This window comes from Chrysoperla carnea (assembly GCF_905475395.1).
Source record: "Chrysoperla carnea chromosome X unlocalized genomic scaffold, inChrCarn1.1 SUPER_X_unloc_119, whole genome shotgun sequence".
NCBI classification, from domain to species: Eukaryota; Metazoa; Arthropoda; class Insecta; order Neuroptera; family Chrysopidae; genus Chrysoperla; species Chrysoperla carnea.
In genome coordinates this window covers 17,501-22,500 of record NW_025408066.1, presented here as the reverse complement: position 1 = coordinate 22,500, position 5,000 = coordinate 17,501, and the positions used below count along the sequence as shown (strand labels likewise).

The window sequence follows — 5,000 nt, the reverse complement described above, 5'->3', positions numbered from 1 at the left end:
GATAAAAGCAAAAAAAAATTTTTTTGGTCCCAAAATAAAAATTTTTAGCTGAAAAAAATTTTTTTTTTAAAATTTTTTTCTTTAAATTTTGATTATTCTGTAAAGTTTATGATGTTTAAAGCCATTTTAAACATTATCATATTTTGAGTTTGAAGCACCGGGTGTAATGTCTTTAATATATATGATGGATAGTGCGTGTAAGTTAATGAGATGAATGTATATCTATGTATAACAGTGTATTAGTGGTATTACGTTCAGCAGTCTCACACATATGATATAGTATGGTATAGTATAAGTTGTTTATTTTTCATACTGTCCGTGTATCATTCAACAAAGGTGGTGTAGAGTTGTATATGGCTTGGTATGACGTTGTTGCAATTCTATGGACACTATGATATTACGGATGCACAGATAGAGGAATAACACTTATCGTATATGTATCATTTATGTATGTTGACTGTGTAATGAATACTAAATATAATAAAATAATACACTTTTTAATAGAATAACATTTGTTTCATGTTTTAGTATGATATTAAATGGTATAGAATAGGTTGTTTATTTTTCATACTGTCCGTGTATCATTCAACAAAGGTGGTGTAGAGTTGTATATGGCTTGGTATGACGTCGTTGCAATTCTATGGACACTATGATATTACGGAAAAACAGAAAGAGGAATAAAACTTATTGTATATGTATCATTTATAACGTACTTTTATGTTGACAAGAATGAATGTATATCTATATGAAATAGTGTATTTTGTGGTATTATGTTCAACAGTCTTACATATATGATATAGTATGATATAGTATAATTTGTTTATTTTTCATACTCTAAGTGTATCATTCAACAAAGGTGGTGTAGAGTTGTATATGGCTTGGTATGACGTCGTTGCAATTCTATGGACACCATGATATCACGAAAAAACAGAAAGAAAAATAACAATTATCGTATATGTATCATCTATATTATTATTGTATTTTGACTATGTAATGAATGCCAAATTTAAAAATATACACTTTCTTAATAGAATAACATTTATTTTAGTATAATATAAAATGATATTGAATATGTTGTTTAATTTTCATACTGTTCGTGTATCATTCAACAAAGGTGGTGTAGGTATGTATATGGCTTGGTATGACGCTTTTGCATGTCTATGGACACCATGATATTACGAAAAAACAGAAAGAAGAATAACACTTTTCAAATATGTATCATTTATATATTTTATTAACATGAACGCAAAATATACAAAATTATATATATATATACTCAAAATATTCTGGATGGTAATCAGTTTGGTTTATTTTGATATTTAATATTGTATTTTGGTTTTTTTGCTAGTAATGTTTCGAATATGTATATGCTGTTATTATTTTTTAGGTGTACATTGTATTAAATTGTTATCAATTATTTAATGTATGTATACAAAATAATAGCAAAAACATTTTCAATTATTATATAAAAATTTTTTTTTTTACACATGCATATTTATTAATATATGAAATTTTATCTCAGTTTTAATAAATATGTATTGAAATGAATAATAATACAATCTTATATATATTGATAATAGTCTGGATGGTAATCAGTTTGGATTATTTTGATATTAAATATTGTATTATTATTTTTGTAAAAAAATTAATGAGAATTTTGTAAAAAAACCTCTATATGTATATCTTTTTATATCAATATTTAAAAAAAAATTTTTTTTTATTAAATTATTGATTATAAATAGAATAACATATAAATTTTTTTGTCAAAGCAAGTTCATGGGTTATAAGTTTTAAACTTTACACTCCCATATGAGCACACAATATTTATATAAAAATTATTTTTATAAATAATATTACATTGACTCACCTCATACCAAGCGAGAATATTAAGTGTTATTATAACGTTTTTTATTTAAAATTAACTTTTTAAATAAAATTAAAAAATAAATGACGCTTTCAATCTAGCGACGAGTATGAGAAAATGTTTGAAATATTTTAAGACCCATTTGGTGATGGTCTGACAAAAATCATAATTATTTTTTTTTTTTTTTATTCAATAATATTTATTATGAATAACATGTTATATATTTCTTTTTGTAAAAGCAAAAAAATTATATAAATGACATAATAAAATATATATTTGAAAAAAAAAAAAATTAATAATAATATATATATCTCATATGTTTTTTCTATTAATTTTAAAACAATAGAGATATAAAAAAAAAAAAATTTATATCAGTAATGGGTGAGACCATCTGATATTTAAAATGAAATTGTAATAATATTATTATATATTAATAATTATTGTATGAAAATTTTTTTTCTTATAATAAGAAAACAAAAATATCATGTATATTATTATATATTTAATATTATAAATACAAATAGTTCCCTGGTTGATCCTGCCAGTAGTCATATGCTTGTCTCAAAGATTAAGCCATGCATGTCTCAGTACAAGCCAAATTAAGGTGAAACCGCGAAAGGCTCATTATATCAGTTATGGTTCCTTAGATCGTACCCACATTTACTTGGATAACTGTGGTAATTCTAGAGCTAATACATGCAAACAGAGTTCCGACCAGAGATGGAAGGAATGCTTTTATTAGATCAAAACCAATCGGTGTAAATTTTAATTTGCATCGTTTAATTTGGTGACTCTGAATAACTTTAAGCTGATCGCACGGTCTCGTACCGGCGACGCATCTTTCAAATGTCTGCCTTATCAACTGTCGATGGTAGGTTCTGCGCCTACCATGGTTGTAACGGGTAACGGGGAATCAGGGTTCGATTCCGGAGAGGGAGCCTGAGAAACGGCTACCACATCCAAGGAAGGCAGCAGGCGCGCAAATTACCCACTCCCGGCACGGGGAGGTAGTGACGAAAAATAACGATACGGGACTCATCCGAGGCCCCGTAATCGGAATGAGTACACTTTAAATCCTTTAACGAGGATCCATTGGAGGGCAAGTCTGGTGCCAGCAGCCGCGGTAATTCCAGCTCCAATAGCGTATATTAAAGTTGTTGCGGTTAAAAAGCTCGTAGTCGAATCTGTGTCCTACACTGTTGGTTCAATGCTCGCATTGTTTAACTAGCATGTTATGTGGGACGTCCTACCGGTGGGTGGTACAGATTATGTATAAAGTATATTTTAGTGTTATTATTTATTTAATGCATTATATATATTTTTATTATGTAATTTGTCGTAAGTGTTTAACCGTTAAGAGCGGTGGCAGCCCCCAATTGCAATCCCGTCGCGGTGCTCTTAATTGAGTGTCGAGGTGGGCCGGTACGTTTACTTTGAACAAATTAGAGTGCTTAAGGCAGGCTCAAATTTTGCCTGAATATTGTGTGCATGGAATAATGGAATAGGACCTCGGTTCTATTTTGTTGGTTTTCGGAACTCCGAGGTAATGATTAATACGGACAGATGGGGGCATTCGTATTGCGACGTTAGAGGTGAAATTCTTGGATCGTCGCAAGACGGACAGAAGCGAAAGCATTTGCCAAAAATGTTTTGATTGATCAAGAACGAAAGTTAGAGGTTCGAAGGCGATCAGATACCGCCCTAGTTCTAACCATAAACGATGCCAGCTAGCGATCCGCCGAAGTTCCTCCGATGACTCGGCGGGCAGCTTCCGGGAAACCAAAGCTTTTGGGTTCCGGGGGAAGTATGGTTGCAAAGCTGAAACTTAAAGGAATTGACGGAAGGGCACCACCAGGAGTGGAGCCTGCGGCTTAATTTGACTCAACACGGGAAACCTCACCAGGCCCGGACACCGGAAGGATTGACAGATTGAGAGCTCTTTCTTGATTCGGTGGGTGGTGGTGCATGGCCGTTCTTAGTTGGTGGAGCGATTTGTCTGGTTAATTCCGATAACGAACGAGACTCTAGCCTGCTAAATAGACGTACTTTACCGGCATCTCAAGGCCCATCGGCTGTTTGTTTCCCATTTCATTCATTTTCATGTGTGTTATGTATTGTATTTATATATGCATGTATTTTTGAGATTTAACGATCAAGATTATATTTTGTATATATTGTGCTTTATGTTGCATATGTTATGGTGTATGGGTACGCAGTTTTTTGATGTGGTTTTTACTGCCGGCGTACAAATAATTCTTCTTAGAGGGACAGGCGGCATTCTAGCCGCACGAGATTGAGCAATAACAGGTCTGTGATGCCCTTAGATGTTCTGGGCCGCACGCGCGCTACACTGAAGGAATCAGCGTGTCCTCCCAGGCCGAAAGGTCCGGGTAACCCGCTGAACCTCCTTCGTGCTAGGGATTGGGGCTTGCAATTGTTCCCCATGAACGAGGAATTCCCAGTAAGCGCGAGTCATAAGCTCGCGTTGATTACGTCCCTGCCCTTTGTACACACCGCCCGTCGCTACTACCGATTGAATGATTTAGTGAGGTCTTCGGACTGGTACGCGGCAATATTTCTGATATTGCCGATGTTGCTGGGAAGATGACCAAACTTGATCATTTAGAGGAAGTAAAAGTCGTAACAAGGTTTCCGTAGGTGAACCTGCGGAAGGATCATTAACGATATATATAAAATATATTTATTTATATTTTTTGTATTGTTTTTAAATATTCCAAAAAATAAAAATATTATTGATAAGAAATATTTTTTTTAACAAAATAACATATTAATATGTAATTTTCTCAAAATATATAATAGTAATTATGTGTTAAAAGAGATTTATTTTGGTTATGATATCATATTAAAGTAATACGCCAAACTTTTTTTATACACATAATATATCTATACATATAATATAGAGAATATTATATAAATATTAATAATATATTTGTTACATATAAAATATTTTTATATTCAATATTATTATTATTATTAAACAATAATTATTAATAAAATCTATAAATAATTTCTCTTATAAAAAAGTGAAATTAAAAATAGAATATATTGAAATTATTTGTTTATATGTATATAATCTCTATTAAGAAAAATAAAATAAGATTATAATTGATATAAT

At 31.3% G+C, this 5,000-nt stretch overlaps 1 non-coding gene across 1 annotated transcript; it reads left to right on the top strand.

Annotated features, from left to right (window-relative positions):
- The first annotated feature begins 2,389 nt into the window (after window positions 1-2,389).
- On the top strand, window positions 2,390-4,545 carry LOC123303669. Its single transcript, XR_006535769.1, has one exon. It is a non-coding gene; the product is annotated as a small subunit ribosomal RNA (ribosomal RNA).
- Window positions 4,546-5,000: the final 455 nt, after the last annotated feature.